Source organism: Zootoca vivipara, chromosome 6, assembly GCF_963506605.1.
Source record: "Zootoca vivipara chromosome 6, rZooViv1.1, whole genome shotgun sequence".
In the NCBI taxonomy this organism is placed as follows: Eukaryota; Metazoa; Chordata; class Lepidosauria; order Squamata; family Lacertidae; genus Zootoca; species Zootoca vivipara.
In genome coordinates, this window is record NC_083281.1 from 87,072,622 (window position 1) to 87,090,210 (window position 17,589).

General features: G+C 45.7%; 1 protein-coding gene across 2 annotated transcripts in view; it reads right to left on the reverse strand.

The window, feature by feature from the left end:
- Positions 1-17,589, reverse strand: part of CAPZB (capping actin protein of muscle Z-line subunit beta) — a 66,559-nt gene that overhangs the window by 48,044 nt on the left and 926 nt on the right. The gene's annotated exons all lie outside the window — the stretch shown is intronic.

The window sequence follows — 17,589 nt, forward strand, 5'->3', positions numbered from 1 at the left end:
CGTAACTGTGCAATTTGACTGCTTTCATCCAGTGCCAAGGAGACCCACGGACTATAAACTTGACCAAAAAGAAGGATCCATTACCCAATAAGCGTGGCCTCAGGAGGAAGGAACAAGTGACATCAATTGCTTAAGCAGGGGGAGGAACTGCATCTCTCCCCTACATTTTACTAAGATCTTTGGCTAGCAATTAATGCTTTCGCCAGGGGCATTTCCTGAACTCATCTCTGCCCTCATAGCTTACAGGGCGTGTAACTTAGTCCAGCCAACAAATCATCAGCTACTTACTGGCAAAACGGAATGAAAAAGGTTTCCTATGCCTCTGCAGCAGCAAGATAGCACCAAGATTGCCTTGACTGTCATGCAGCAGGTTATGACTCAGTTGTATGGATTACAGTATTTGTACTATGAACACAGTCTTGTGTGTTTATGAAGGCCTGCTATGTGATGACCTACCTGGCATACAGACTTGTCCAAATATCTCTACTGCATGAACAGGAAACCCTTTTTTAGCCCGAGGGCCACATCCTATCATGGGGAACCCTCCAGGGGCCACATGCCAGTGATGGCTGTGGTCAGAAGCAAAAATAGCCAGAAGAATGGATGTGATTTCTTTTGGTAGAGCACACACTACACTCCAACCACATAAAGGCAGAGGTTTCCACACATATTTCCAGCCTCCATCGAAGCAAGCAACTGGCATAACCACAGCTTTAAGGATACAGTTCAGCCAGGCAAAAGTACACACAGAGACCACAGATAGAGGGTCAGTGAGTGGCATGTCCTGGGGAGAACCCTGAGGACCGGGCAGAGAAGCCTTGGGAAACACATGGCTCTTGGGCCTGAGGCTCCCTGGTCCTCCTGCCCACATCTGTTCGCCAGTCCTTGTGAGGTGTCTTTGGAATTCCCTGCCTAATATTCAGAAAAGCTCCTTTCTTGTGCTATTTTAGATGCCTGTAATTTAGTTTATTTCAGCCAGCCTATAATTTACATATATCTGTGTTTTTTAAAAAATTCTACCGATTTTATCTGTATATCACTGGTGATTGTTTTCCTATTTTATGCACATGGCTTATGGGCATTTCTTAAACAAGATATTGTAACTAAGGCTAAGTACATGTAATTGAAATAGTGTATATCTACTTTCTTCCCCTCCCTGCTGACTCCTGCCTCCCTTACCTTCCATCCTCTGTTTCCCTTGTGTCTATTTCTAGGCTGCAAAAACCTTGGAACACAGACATGCTCTCTTGTTGTTTGGAAAGCAACATGTCAGAGGGCACTAGTGAACAGGTTTATGGTCATAATGCATTCCACCAGGCTGCCTCAGAGGGAGGGAGGGGAAGTAGGGCTTCTTTCATCAGCTTTGCTGAAAGGTCAGCTACTGCCCCCTGAATTGTTTCTATGCCAGCTAGCCATTACCGTATAAGAAAATTACTACCGTATTTAAAAACTGATGCCCCAGTTTGGTTTCTTCCTCTGCCTTCCCTGTCCCCTCTTCCCTTTTGTGTTGTGCTTTTCCGACCTTAAGCCTGCAAGTCTCTCTCGTTTTAACTGGCTGAAGGGCAGGATACCAAAGCTCTAAATAAAACAATAAAGTAAGATAAATACTTTATTTTGTTACTGCTTTTATCCATGGTCCAGATAAATATCTGACAGAGTAGAATTCCAAGCAAGGAACATGACCAAAAAAGGTTATCACTGCCCAGTTCAGAATGGCATCAGTAGGCGAACATGAACTCAATGAATTGGCTTATAAGCAGGAAGCTTGAAAATTATGTTTTATGTTCCCTCTTACATATTCCCCTTTTCACCACAAGCCACCCCCCAAAATACAATGCCAGAAACTTTCACAGCAAAATATCAGCATTTTATTAAAGCAGCTATGATCCTGGAATGTAAGGTAAAGGTAAAGGGACCCCTGACCATTAGGTCCAGTCGTGACCGACTCTGGGGTTGTGGCGCTCATCTCGCATTATTGGCCGAGGGAGCCGGCGTATAGCTTCCAGGTCATGTGGCCAGCATGACAAAGCCGCTTCTGGCGAACCAGAGCAGCACACAGAAATGCCGTTTACCTTCCCGCTGTAGCGATACCTATTTATCTACTTGCACTTTGACGTGCTTTTTGAACTGCTACCGGTAGGTTGGCAGGAGCTGGGACCGAGCAAGGGGAGCTCACCCCATCGCGGGGATTCGAACCGCTGACCTTCTGATTGGTAAGCCCTAGGGTCAGTGGTTTAACCCACAGTGCCAACTGCGTCCCTTGATCCTGGAATGTATGTAAGCTGAAATTTGATTTTTTTGGGGGGGGGGGAGAGCCAAATACCAGTAATCTAGGAACTAGAAAGATAAAAAGCAGAGGGGGAAATAGTTGCTTAATCCACTGACTGCAGTAAAAGCATTCAATCAAGGCAAAGCAAGTTAAAACACTGTGTTTCAAATGAATGCTACAAATAATGATGATAATAATAATAATAAATCCCGCTGCATGCAATTTGCATTCAGAGCAACTGCATTTTGCAGAAGCCAGGATATTTTAGCAGCCACTAAAAAGAGGAAGGAAATGGAATCAACATGCTTGCTGGGACGCTGCATAGAAATAAGCCCCAACAAGACACATGGTGTGTGTGCATGCCACATTTCTGCAGAAGCCTCAAATCCACCTTCTTAAGAATCTCAGCTTTCAAACCAAATTTCTGTCCCTTACTGTGACAGTTAACAGGCATCCAACATTAAAAATAAGCATATAGTCTGGTCTGGCTGTAATCAGCATGTAAGAGACACTACCTGGATGTGCTATACCAGTAGTTCCCAAAATGGGCAGTACTACCGGGGGGGGGGGGCAGTGGGATTACCCGGAGCGGCACGAAGAGGCAAGGGGAGTGAAATGCTGATGACCTTGAAAAACTGGTATTACTAGATCAGGTTCACCCATTTTATTGAATTGGACTTTGAATAAATGTGCAATTAATTGATACACTTCTGAATTTTATTGTGTCAATTACTGTATGTTCCTTAGTGGATTGTGCAAACCAATAATGTTTTTTGTAGTGTATGGCAGTGGGTGCTGGGAATGAGTTTATGGAACCCAAGCAGTGTTAGAAATTCCCAAGGTGCCAGGCTCTTTTTGCAATTGGCACTGATCCAATTACTACCATTTGGAGATCTCTGGATGCTGGGTTGGCAACTGACACCTTCATCTGTCTACCCCATTCAGCTTTCTTAAGCAGGTAACCAGAACAGCCTACTTATTGCATTTATATCCCACCATTTCCTACAAGAAATACATGACTCACCCCTTCCTCAGTTAAACCCTACAATGACCCTATGAGGTAGGTTAGGCTGAGACTGGCCCAAGGTCACCCAGTGAGCTTCATGACAGAGTGGAGGTTTGAGCACTGATCTTCACGGTCCTAGTTTGACACACTAACCATTATACTAGACTACTTATTCTACAAGGCAGCTGTATCAATCAAGTAGGTAAATAAATATAGGGAAAGCTGTAATATTTTCCTTGAAGCTTGAATTTGCTTTATTCTGGATTGCTTTATTAGATGTTTTAAGGTGTTATAAAATGAGATTTTTTTTCTTTAAAATATAAAGCGGTATAGAAATGAAATGAAAAATCATCATAATCATATTGGGGGGGGGGTGCCTAGACACTGTGCTGGTGACCGTAACCTAAGTTTAAGGTGCCATTTGGCGATTAACTTATATATCTGACACTGAAACCAAGGGGGCAGTGGTCTGGGAAATTTTGGGAACCACTAGTCTAAAGTTTGGCTTCACACCATAGTAAGCCTGAAAACTCTCTCTCTCTCACACACACACACACACACACACAGAGGCATGTTATTTCTGGGTAGACATCAGCTGAGGTCCAAGACCTGGGGCTCAAGGCAATCCATTTTTTTGCAGCAAAATCCTGCAATATAGAGATTTGTGTATGAATTCCCTACACAAAGGAGAGCTGAATGAGAGAGTGTTTTGATTTGCAGCTAAAATGAAAATATGGATGCCTCCCCACCATTTCCGCTAAGTCTCAGGACAGAGGAAGTTAGTATCCCCTCTGGTTGGCTGACTTGGCTTTCTTACAAAGCCTGTGACAGATTTACGATACTACCCATAAGCGTAGCAGTGGCAGCCACCCAGAGACTTCAGCAGACATTAGCCAGTTCAGCCCTGCTGTGGCAGAGACAGCCGCGACTCCCCTTCCCACTCACAGCTTTTAACCACCATGGCTGTTGAGGGTGGAAGCTCTGTTGTCAGAGCTTCCACCTGCCAGAGTGGATGTGTTTACAAGAAACAGGATTAACTTTACCAAGTCTCCCTATAAATTTGTTTTCCAAACACTGAGTCTTTTTCCAAAAGTTAAAGTAAAAGTTGGGGATTATACTTGGACGAGAAATGCTAAAAGGAATACTAGCTCACTTTGGGAGTTCACACACACACACACACACACACACAGGACCAGGTTTTTCCCATTCAATTCAATACCACTGGCGACAAGAAGTGAGAGAGTGCAATGTTGCATTCTGGATCTGCTTGCTGGCTTCCTTTTGGGCCACTGTGAGAACAGGATGCGAGGCGAGCAAACTCTTGCACTCATACCCTGGAACTAATAACAACTGTGTAAGTTTATCTGCAAGGCTGGTAAAACCGGCTTCTGTGCCACTGTGACAACAGCAGCTGACATTGCACTAATCCCTTCCTCCTCACACCTCTACACATCTAAAACCACAAACAGGGGCTGTCAGGCACCTCCTGTGTATTCTGCGCTGCTACATCAGAAGTGGCACACACACACACACACATTATTGCATGTTGTCATCAGGTCCCTGTTCATGGCAACAGAGGAACTTCTCCAACTGTGTGACAAGGCCAGCTCCATCAGGCCTCCTCTTCCTCAACTGTCACCTGAGGCCAGCCATTCCATCAGAAGGTCTCAATCAGACAGAACGGAAGAAGGGCTCATTCCATCAGCTTTGCCAAAAAAGCCCAGCTCCATCAGGCATCTCCTGCCCCAAACTGTGCCAGCTCGCCATTATAAGAACAGCAGCTTAAGAATTGGTGGTCTGAGTTTGATTTCCCCCCTCTTACCTCCCTGTCCCTTTTCCCTTGTGTGTCATGTTCCTTTTAGACTGTCAGCATGGAGGGACTGTCCTGTTTTAATTGAATGCAACTAAGCCACTCAGAAAGCCCTTTTGGCTGAAGAGCAGGATAGAAATGCTCTAAATAAAAATAATAGATATATAAACTTCCATCTGCTCACAAAAAAGAAGAGCACAGGGTGAACCACATCGCCTGCACTGAAAGGAGGTTGGAAGCTATTCTGGTTGAGGAAAAAGTCCATGCTAGTACAGAGAAAGCCCATTATTCTAAATCCAGCTCTAGGAGAATGGGTCCAGCATGCTCTGTTTTCAACACAGGGTAGCAACAGACCCCTCTGGGTTCCTCATTTGGCACCTATCCCACATACAGTCCTCAAGCAACATCCACCCCCTCCCTCTTCTTTTCTAAAAAGGACTTTAGAAGCAGCTGCTGTGCCTCTTCCCTCATCCACCTGGTATTTTACAGATCTACATCTGGGGCGTTGATATGATCTTCTGTTGGCAGGCAAGCAAAACAAAACTCAGAGGGGGGCAAGGGAAGAGTAGAAGAAAAGGCAATGCTAGCTTGAAACAAAGCTTGTTCTGGGAAGTTGCCAAGAAGTTTATCACAAAATCCTAACTGGCCCAACCCTCCGAAAGCAAACGGACAGAGAGGCCCAAGACTTACAGTGTGTTAAAACACAAGAGCCTTGAACCCAAGGAGCCAACACTGAACCTGAGATCTTGTTTCTGCCCTGCAAAGCAAGGCCTGGTGTTACAATAGAAGAGTCTGGATGCTGGATCAGGCTTCTAGTCAAACATCCTGGTCTTACAGTGGCCAATCAGATGCCCCAATGGGAAACAGAAAAGCAAGAGCTGAGCACAGCAGCAACCCTGCCCTGCTGCAGTTTCCATCAACTCTTATTCAGAAGCAATGCTGCATCCAGCTGTGAAGGCAGAGCACAACCACCATGGCTAGTAGCCCCTATAGCCTTGTCCTCCCATGAATTTTAGTGCTGTGTGACAAAGTCCTTCCTTTTGTTTGCTCTGAATCCTCCAACATTCAACTACATTGGATGTTCATGAGTTCTAGTATTATGAGAGATGGGGAAAGACCGTAAGAAAGAAGGCAGGTAGGTGGCCAGGTGGGGTGGGGGTGGGGGAGTGGCTGAGGTTAAAAAGGTAGTGAACCAGCCTCCACTGTTCAGTGGACTTGGCAGGGGGTGGAGGTGGGAAACCCAGCCAGATGGGCAGGGTATAAAGAATAATTATAATTATTATCATTATTATTATCATCTCACATGCCTAATGTAAACCAAAATTTCCCAAACAAGTGCCCCAAAATGCCAAATCCCTCCAGTATGCCAGTAAATGAAGGGGAAGTGTGTGGAGAGCTGCCAAGGCATCAGTTGCCAGCAGGCTTAACGTATGCCCATCCTCTTGTTGTCAGCTCACCCTGGCACTGCATTAAGAGACCAGCTCCAGGCCCTGCCAAAACCTTTTTACTGCTACCAGGGCTCTCTGGCCTGGCATTGGCTCCCGCAGTTCCATTTATGTCTTGGCTTTTCTCAACTTCCCCCCTCAAAGCCCAGGGTTATATTTCCGACGCCTGCAGCGCAGAGACGCAGCAAGAGAGCCCAGCTAAAAAGCCACAGACATCGGTCCTCCAGATACTTTTCTATTTCTGGTATGCACCAGTGTGCAAAAAATATAACTGGGGAAGGCAGGTAGCTGGAGATCAGTTTCAAGCTCAGTAACACGGTCAGCGTAAGAAGGAAAGAGGTGGGGGTCGGAGAGGGGGTAAGGATAGCAGATACCCTAGAGAAATATCAGGGAGGTTTCATTTACAGCACAGTTTTAAAAAGTTACTTGCAGGCAGTTTCTAAACAGTAATGAGGAAATTATGGGCTGGGGAGCCAGATTAGAATGTTTGCCATGGAACAAGAACAGCAGTGCCTCCCTAGGCTTCTGAATCCAGTATCAAAAATCTATGAGGAGTAGGGATCAAGGTGAGCCTGGACTCTGCCCCCGAGTCTGTTGGCAATCCCAGGCCTCAGCTCAAGGCACATATGCATGAATGCACATACTGTACATGAGAAGAATGGCTCAAGGTAGTGCCCCTCCCTCTCCCCTGAGGAACAACAATACACCCTGACTGCCTCTGAACATGGAAGTTCCACTTTGCCATCAGAGCCAATCACTCTTAGCAGACTTCCCCTGCACCATGAATTTGTCTAGTCCTCCTTTTCAAAACAGGCAACTATCACAACTGGGGGTGACTGCAGCAGTTGGCATTGGCTTAGCCATTCTCCCCATGCAGCTGTTTCCTTACTGCATTTATATCCCAACCCTTTTCTCCTCATTTAATCCCCACAACAATCCTGCGAGGTAGGTTAGATTGAGAGGCAGTGGATGGCTTGAGGTCATCCCATGAGCTTCATGACCATGTGAAGATTAGAACCCTGGCCCTAGTCCAACACTCTTAACCCCTACGTCACACTGTTGGGAGTGCCAGAGGAACTAAATCAGATGCAGCGAACACCTCAAAGACATCAAGAGACTCCCTGGGTCTGTCACACATGACCTAACTGAGCAGACCATTCTTAATTTCCACACACATGCACTCCTTGCTTTTTAAAAGGCAAGACATCTAGCTTCCCCTTCCAACATTTCAAGAGGAACTCCGCTAACCCGTTGACTAGGAAACCAAGTGCAAATTGTTCAGTTTCGTCGTCAATCATGCTTGGCAAGCATCAACATGGCATATGGCAAAGAGGGTGGGGAACCTGGGATGTACCACGCAGAAAACCCCTTTAAAGCCTGGAGAGAATGTGTACAACTGAACACACAAAGAGGTGCTCTCGAGCTTAACCCCATTAACTAGAACCCTGGGAGCTTCCATCCTCAAAAAAACCATGTTCCCACACTATCTTTCTTAAACACATCTTGCTTGCTCAGACATTGTAGCATGCTTGCAAAATGATTCAAGCACAAAGGTTAGTCCACATGCACAGTGGTTTCTCCTTTGCAAAAAATATGTGCTACGGTCCACAGCATAACAGAATGGAGATTTGTCTTAGGAAGCAGCTGCTTCACATCCTGGGTGAGTGCTGCTGATTGCACAAGAAAGAGCAGTACAGGGCTAGCTAGGAAGGGATCTGGAAGCCCTAGCAATGCCACAAACATCTGCAAAGCTGGATTGCAATCCATAAAGAACAGGCTGAGGAAAAGATGAGGGGAAGCAAAGGACCACTACAAGTTCAAAACTCGTTCCTTGTTTCAGAACCCTGAATCAAGCGGTTGGGCACGCCAACAAAGTTGGATGGCATTGGTCGATTTCTCCAGCACATCCAGACACTGCTTTAAAGCGCTGTTTGCTGCAGCCTCCTCACTTAATTAGCATCCTCAAGTTGAAAGCTGGACAACCCCCCCAAGAGGGAAGCAGCAGGGACCACCTCAAAGTACAAAGGCCACATGCCTGTAACTACAGCTCTCTGAATCCTGACTCAGTGTTTCAAACCACCACACCACCCACTTCCCTCAGGATTTAGTTTTTATTACCAATTTGGGACAAACATACAAGCTTCAGTTCTGAACTTTTAGGACTTATTTACCAATCATTATTGTGGTTAGTGGGTTAGTTGTGCTCGCAAGCTTAACAGTCCTTCAGATTCACAGTGCTTTCTGTCAGCTCCCATACGCACAATCCTATTCTATGGACTGGGCCATAAAATTGCTTGGCCTGTCTGCAGTAGGAATATGGTTAGAACCCACATTCAAATTTTAAAGTGCTCTCTACTTTTCAGAATTGCACAAGGAATTCTCTTGTGCAGAGGCTTATAGAATCATAGAACTATAGAGTTGGAAGGAATCCCAGGGGTCATCTAGTCCAACCCCCTGCAAGACAAGAATCACAGCTAAAGAATCCCTGGCAGATGGCTATCCAATCTCTGTTTAAAAACCTCCCATGAAGGAGAGTCCACCACCTTCTGATGGAGTCTGTTCCACTGTCAAACAACTCTTACTGTCAGGACCTTATGCTTCTTACTGAATCTTGCAAAAGAAGTTCTAGGAACATGCTGAGAGCTCTCTGCAACTTACTGCTACTCCTTATAGGGGCCATCTTGAACTACACATTATGAGAATCGGCAAAGAACCCAAACTGTAGGGAGGCAAAATTCATTACCCAACTAGGCTTCCACCTAAGACTTTACCCCCCCCCCAAAAAAAACACTTCAGTTTTCAACAGTGCTGCTACAGAAGAGCACCAGCAACAGTGCCAGACAGGCTTCTTTCAAGAGGGCATTCCACAACAGTGGCACCACAACTGAACAGGTCACACCCGTGTATGCACCAGAGTTATGTTCTGCCTCCACAGAGGCAGAAATGCTTCTGAATGTTGCTGGAAACCACAGGAGGGGAGAGAGCTCGTGTATCCAGATTCTGCTCGAGAGTTTCTCACAAGGGTTCTTGTTGGCCACTGTGAGACCAGGATGCTGGACAAGATGGGCCAATGGCCTAATCTAGTAGGTTCTTCTTATGCACAGTACACTTTGCCCAGCCCAACATTCTGGCAGCCACATACTAGGCCAGTGGAGGTTTCCAAATGATAGCCACATGTGAAACACACTGCACTAGAAGTCCCTACCCAGTTATTACTGAAGCATGAGTGACCACAGTAGTTCTATCTTCTGAAAGACCAGCCTAAGGTGGTAAAAGGCATTCCTGACCACCCACTGTGACATGACCTATAAACACAAGGTTCCCAAAAGTTAAGATATATGTTGGCAATGTAACACTGAAAATGCCCTTTTGAGGCATATTGTGTGTTGGGCATGTCCTGTGGAGATATTGTTCATATTCACTTTGTCTTGGGGAAATCCTTGATTTTCACCAATGCTCCTGTGGCGTAGGAACTAACAAATAGCTAGCAAAGGTGGGTTCCGCAAGCCCTTATATATACCAAGGGACTTATACTGTAAGGACAAATGTTCACCATCAGTCATCCAGCCATTTTAAAATTCCACTGTCCTTCCTAGGTCTAAAGACATCGCTCGTAATCATCAATTTCATTGAGATACCTATTTGGAATGCTTATATTAATGCAGTTTTATAATTAATATCAGATTTTTTATTACCACTTGTTTTTACTTTTTCTGTTATAACTGCAGATGAAAATGCGGAGGGATCAGGGTTCTCTCAAGCTGCTAATACCTCCTTCTGTGCTGCTTTTAATATTATATTTTACATTGCTGACCCCACCCTAGCACCTTGTGGGGAAAGGCAGGCTAATGAGTTTAACAACATCCACAACCCACATTCTGGGAATAAGTTCACTATTAGCATATATGAATACTAGGTTTGGGAACAAAGAGCTGATGAGGGCTATTACCTCACTGAGCCCTCCTTGCAGCCTCTGATGAAAGCATTTGCCTGACTGCTATGGGAAATAGGATACCAAAGATGATGGGCCTTTGGTCTGATCCATCAAAATTGCTCTTAAATCTGGGGGCCAACATTCTAAATAAGGGATAGTGAACCTAGTGCCCTCCACAGATGTTGCTGAACTACAGCACCCATAACCCCTGGCTACTGGCAATGTTGGGCAGGGCTGATGGGAATTGGAGTCCCAGCAACATCCGGAGAGCACCACCTTGGTACCCAAGCCCTAAATCCAACTCCAGCCAAGAATAGGAAAAGCCAAAGACAACAGGTGTTCTTAATACACCTTGGCTTGTGTGCCAAGTCCTTGTGCAGCTTGGGGCTTTGTTTGCCCCCTTTAAAAAATTCCCCTGAGTTTTTTTTTTTTGTACTTCTGCAAGCACACAATGTGAGGTACTATCCCTCCCCTAACACTCAATGGGAAACATTTCTGTGGAATTAAAAGCTGGCAAACATTGGGAAGTGGTACACTTAGGGCAAAGACTCACACAGATTTGCAGTAGCAGCCTTCTTTAAAGGCAGTGCTCTGAATGCTCAAATACAACGTTGAGGTGCTTTCTTGCACTCCAGACACACTCTTTGGAGAAGAACTGGTACAGATGAAGATGTTTTGTGCACTGAAAATTCACAAGCAACAAGGCAACTGTGACAACCCCTGCCAGCACATTCAGAGGACAAAGTGTTTTTCGCCAGCTAGCACACCAACAGCAGCTTCCCCCTGGTCAGAGATGGCCTTGCCACTATTATCAGCCTGTGAACATCCAGACTTGACTACAGTCACACATTATAGTGGAATGGAAGGTGGTTGACTCTCCTTCACTGGAGGTTTTTAAGCAGAGGTGGAATGGCCACCTGCTTTATTTGAGATTCCTGCATTTTCACAGTACCTTCCAATTCTATGGCACTATCCTTGAATCGTTACACAATAAGACAGACACATGGAACAAGACACATGGAAAATATCTTGTCAGTGTAGGAACAGCTCCACTAGCTTCCCATCTGTTTCCGGGCACAATTTCAAAGACACAACCTGCACTTTTAAAGTGGCCTTACAGTTAAGCACTAGCCTGGTCACAAGGAGACCAGGAATTTCTCCAGGTGAGTGAGTGGGCGAGCAAAGGAGGAACAGAATGCCTGGTTCCTCCTACAACAACCCACCATGCTTCTAATGGGCGAAGTTTTGACCAACCTGCTCCTTCTACAAAAAGGTCTCTCTTAGCAGTAAAAAGCAGGTGAGCAAACATTTTCCCATGCAAGGAAATGTCTGCTTTAAAGCCCTATGTAGCTTAGGACCAGAGTAACTAAAGGACCACGTCTTTCTATATGAACCTACACCCACTGCTTAAGATCTGCATCAAAGGCTCCACAACAGGTGCCTTTGCAAACCAGATACAGGGCTGTCTCTGCGGCACCCTGCTTACACAATACTCTCCCCAGGGACACCTGCCTAGTACCTCTTTGGTGCTAGGAGAAGTCAGTTTTTTATCATTTGTGCTCTTAGTGGCTTATTTTTCCACCTTACTTGTCCTCACTGTTTTGATCTTCCCTCTGGTGCTTACTGTTTTAATGTTTTAATATTTGCGTTTGAACCTTAAGTGGAGGGTTGTTCATAAACACTGTTTATGCTAGCTAGCATCACACAGTTGTTAGTGTGTTGGACTAGATAGAACACCTTGGTTTGAATCCCTACTAGACTACAAAGCTCACTGACCTTGGGCCAGTCACTACCTCTCAGCCTAACCTACCCAAAAGGGCTGTTGTGGGGATTATATAAGGAGAGGGACAGCCATGTACCGTCCTTGGAGAAAAAGGTGGGATATAAATGCAATAAATCAATAATAATAGGTTTTTTAAAAACACTTGATGAAAGGCAGAATAATGAAGAAAATGAATATGCCACACTAGGGTAACTACACTCTTGGTCTAGACAGGAGCAGAGAACACCCATGGGACTTGGCGCCTCTTCCTTGGAACACTTCCTCACTCTCCATTTCTAGGGTGAGTCGCACTAGGGTGGCAAGTCAGCTGGGGAGGAGGAGAAGAGAAACAGAAGCAACGCCTGCCCACAGCCCCCATCTCCTCCAAAAGGAGCCATTCCTATGGGCAAGTACAGTATCAAGCACTCTAAAAATAGACAAGCGCCACATTATACTGTATGCTTAAGTTTTATTGCCTGGGCGATGAATGCTGTATTGCTTCTACTAGAAGCGCATGCCAAAAGCAGGTAACTGTCATGCTCAAGACTTAGCACACTCAGTTAAAAAAAGAAAGAACAAGAGGTGGTTAGGAGTGTGGAACAAGCTTACCAGAAACCATTATACAGTGCAATGAGAGAAATATTGCAATATGCCATTTGCAAGGGTGTTTGCCACCTACTAAACTTGGTCGCCCTGACTGATGACCTCTATTAGGGAAGAGCAAAGGGGAGTGCAACCCTGTTGGTTCTTCTTGGCCTCTCAGCAGCTTTTGATTCCAATGACCATGGTGTTCTTCTGAAGCCACACAGGGAGCTGGGAGGTGGAAACACTATATTGCAGTGGTTCAGCTCCTACCTTCAAGGTCGCTCCCAAAAAGTAGTACTAGGAGTTGATTGCTCAGCAATATGGCTTTAGAGATCTATATGAAACAGCTGGGAAATACCATCCAGGGATTCAGAGTGAAGTGCTGCCAGTATGCTCATAAAACACAGTTCTCTCTCTCCATCTGTCAGAAGAGGCTGTGAAGGTGTTAGACCATTACCTAGTGACAGTGAAGGGCTGAATGGAGACTGAACTGAGGCTGAATCCTGATAAGTTGGAGTTACTGTGGGTGGGTGGTTCCCATGTCTTGGTCTTGGAATTAGGTTTGTGACCTGTCCTACAGGGCTGCAGTCCTCCTGAAGACACAGGTTCGTATTCTTGGAATACTGAATTCCCATGTGTCACTGGAGTCTCAAGGGGCTCCTGTGGCTAGGAGTACTTACCACCAGGTTGGGCTGATTCACCAGCTGCAGCCGTTTCTAGATTGGAATAGCCTGGTCTCAGTTGTCCATGCTAGGTGACCTACCATATGGACTACAGTAATGCTTCCTATGTGGGGCTGCCCTTGAAGATGGTCCAGAGGTCAACAGCTAGGGCAGAACATGACTGCTAGCTAGTAACTGGGGCAGGTCAATGGACCATGTGTCCTGGATGCACTGCACCAGCTGTCAGTGAGCTACTGGGCTCAATTGGTATTAGTGCTAGCATGCAAATCCCTAAAAGGCTGGGGATGCAAGTACTGTACATAAAAAAAGATACATTTCCGATTCTCACCATTGCAAACCCTACAAACAGCAGATGAGGCCTTGTTGGTAATGCCACCACAGGGGGTTTCCAAAGCTGGTGATCAGCAAGGACATGGCCTTTTCAGTGTTGGTTTTCCATTTGTGGAATGTCCTCCCTAATGAGGAAAGTCTGTCTCCCTCATTATTGACTGTCATGACTAAAAACGTTTCGGTTTACCCAGGCATTCCATTCTTCTGCAAGTTCAGAAAGAGGCTAGCAATTCACACAAAAGGAAGCTTTACATTTTTATTTTTAAAAGTGCATTAGGCAGACATACCTGCTCCTCAAAATGAAACAACACCCCCCTAAAATTCGGGGGGGGGGGTCTGTAAAATTTCAACATCTGCTTACGTTTGACTTAACTTGCAACCCTTCTTAACATGGCCAGGTGTTCCTGTGTACCCTGGATGCCTATGAGTTCGCACAAACAGAATTCAGGAAAATGAACAAATGTATGCCTTTGTTATGTGTACCCAGCACTCAGAAATTCTGTAAGCATAAGTGCACACACCTGGCTGATCCCAGAACAATCTGCTTGCCACCATCCCAAGTAAGATGCAAGTGTGTGAAAGGACAACTTCCTCAATAACTACCAACAGCCCCAGGTTCTGTGCAAAAGATCTGCCCTGCATTATGAAGTAAACATCATGTCCCGAATGCCAACTGTTAGGTATGAAAATGCATGATTTCCAGACAATTCCAAGTGCCTGTGCTATCAGTAGGCATAACTATTTTATGCATGACTATATACTTCATGCCCCCACATCTGAGGGAGACAGAGGCAAGTATGCCTCTGAAAATGTTTCTGAGAATCACATGTTGGGGGAGAGCATTGTTGCACTCATGCCCATAGGCAGCTGCCTGGCCACTGTGAGAAAAAGATGCTGGAACAGGTGGGCATTTGGCCTGATCTAGCAGCAGGGCTTTTCTTATGCTTTGATGTGCACATACCCAGCTTTGAGGTTAGCAGGGTGGAATGAATGCATAGCATTTTTCACATTATATGGAAATACTCTAACAGGTTTGTTAGCCCCACAAGTCAGTCAGTATGGCCCAGTACATTCATATAGGGCAGGTGATAACAGAACTAGTGCAAAATTATATGAAACAGAAACAGGCTTGTCTCTTGAACTAAATCTGACAGATATGAGAGAGGAAAGGATTTTTATCTTTCCACCTAACACAGAATTTCCAGACTACAGGTCTACTCGCAGCTCAGGCACCGACGTGTCTCAATGTACAGTATATTTTTGCTGTTGCACAGCTGTTTGTGTTGTGAGCCGCTTTGGCCATGTGAAAAAGCTACATATAACTGAAAAAGTGATAATGACGGCTGGTTACCCAACCATGAGCAGAACATAGGAACAGGAGAAAAGATGCCCTATGGTTCAGGTCAGTTGCCCAGCTAGTCCAGCCTCCTGTTCTCAGAGGGGCCAACTAGATGTTCCAACGGCAGGCCCGCAAACATCCAGTTTCCGGCAACTGGAAGTTCTGGCTCCTCCCTCCCCAATCTATGCCGCCAAACCTAATCCCCTAAATTCAGGGAAGAACATTTGTTTTGTATGCAGATGTTGTCAGGCTCAAGACCTGGTCACCTGGCATCTCCAGTTAAAGGAGTTAATGGGCCATCAGTTAAAGACAGTCACTGGCAAGACTCTCAGCCTGAGATCTTAGGAAGCTGCTGCCAGTCAGAATAAGTAATACTCAGCTAGATGGGTCTGGCTCTGTATAAGACCACTTCACATATAGTAGACTAGCAAGCAGCTTAATTAAAGAGCCCTTTTTTGTTCTCTGTAAGGGCAGTCATACAGTTAAGGTAATTGCGCTGAGCAAGCCATCACACAGAATGAATTAGTAACTGGAGAGATTTGCCACATGGATTGCTCAGTCATTCAAAGGGACCTGTGCATGAGCTGGCACACTTTTGTACCAATCTGCAAGGAAAGGTAAACCTCTCTGTTCACACCATCACCACCTCAGGTTTCCAGTAGATTGTGAACACTATTATTATTATTATTTATACCCCGCCCATCTGGCTGGGTTTCCCCCGCCACTCTGGGCGGCTTCCAACAAGTACCAAAATACATTAAAATATCACAGATTAAAAACTTCCCTAAACAGGGCTGCCTTTAGGTGTTTTCTAAATGTCAGGTAGTTGTTTATCTCCTTGATCTCCGATGGAAGGGCGTTCCACAGGGCGGGTGCCACTACCGAGAAGGCCCTCTGCCTGGTTCCCTGTAGCTTTGCTTCTCGCAGTGAGGGAACCGCCAGAAGGCCCTCGGCGCTGGATCTCAGTGTCCGGGCTGAACAATGGGGTGGAGATGCTCCTTCAGGTATACTGGACAGAGGCCATATACCTCCCATGCAGCTCCCTTTGAAACAGGAAAGCCATGACATTTGCTGAGTGCCATACGGTGTTTGCTAGTGCAAGGTCTTCCTACTGTCTTAGAAGCCACATTGACAGCTATCAAACCACAGCAGTCCCTGCAGAAATGCCCCACCTTTATGACTCAATGAGACAAAGCCGTGCTTGTGTTTCCCACCAACACTCCTTTGACCAAGCCCAGCAGATACAACACTCTCCGTCGACATCACCTCACCCCACAACAAATGTTCTGGACTACAACTCCCATCAGCCTCAGCCAGCGCAGCTAATGGAATCTGTAGTCCAAAACATCTGGAGGGTGTCAGGTTGACCAAGAAAGAGATATGAGATAGTGAATAGACATTGTAGACAATTGGAACACACTGCCACTTTCTACAGGTAAGCTATAGTTCCACCGACACCCGGCCAATGCTCTACCTGAAGCGATTTCCAAGTCTCCTGGCCAGAAAAACTCCAAGTGCAAGAAGAATCGGTATGCCAAAACTTGCCTCTTTAAAACTACATTGATAGGTCCCTCCCATTTACAAGCAACTGCCTAACAGCCAGCTCAATTTATCATGTAAAGGAGGCTATGGATAATTCTTTTTTTTTAACCATGCTTTTTCACCCACTCATGGAAACCGCCAGTCGTCTCCTACTCAAGGTGTTCAAAATTCCCCTGGGAGCCAGATGCGTTTTGCTACTGGAACTGGTCTAATTGTGACTACGTGGAGATTTCTGGGTGCCAGGTAGCGACTGACATCTTCATTGAGCCAGTGTCATGTGCTTCTGTGTTGCCATGTGAATCATGAATCCCTTGCTGGGCATCTTAGTTCCCCATCATCAGTGCAGGGCTGAGTACAGATATATTTCACTGTGCTGCAGGCCACCCAAATGGAACTCATGCCTCTGCTTCAGTCCATAGTTAATACCATTTCCACTGTGTGCGTTTCACCTTCTTGTATACTGGGACAAGTGAACTGTTGTAAGAGCAAACTACAGTCAAGCAATGTAGTTCCAAGTCAATCATCTCTCATCTTTCCCCTAATCTCAGTTCAGCACAGAAGCAAAGGAAAGGAAAAATGGAACTCCCCATCTGACAGTTAACAGCCACAACTCCACAGCCTTTCCTTCTCACCAGCTAAAAACTCACAACCACTGCCATCCTACTTGCCGTCTTGCCCTCAACACCACCATTGCCTCCTCCAAGGCCTTCCACCTTCATATGGCGGCTTTGGCTACATAGTGTCACCACAAAAACAAGCTGCACCCTACAGTCCTCTATCTGTCCTCTTCTCCCACATCACCAATTCAGCATGCAGTGGGGCGGGGAGAAAAAGCAACACGGGGAGGAACTTCCCTTCCTGACAGATACACCCTCTTCCCATTT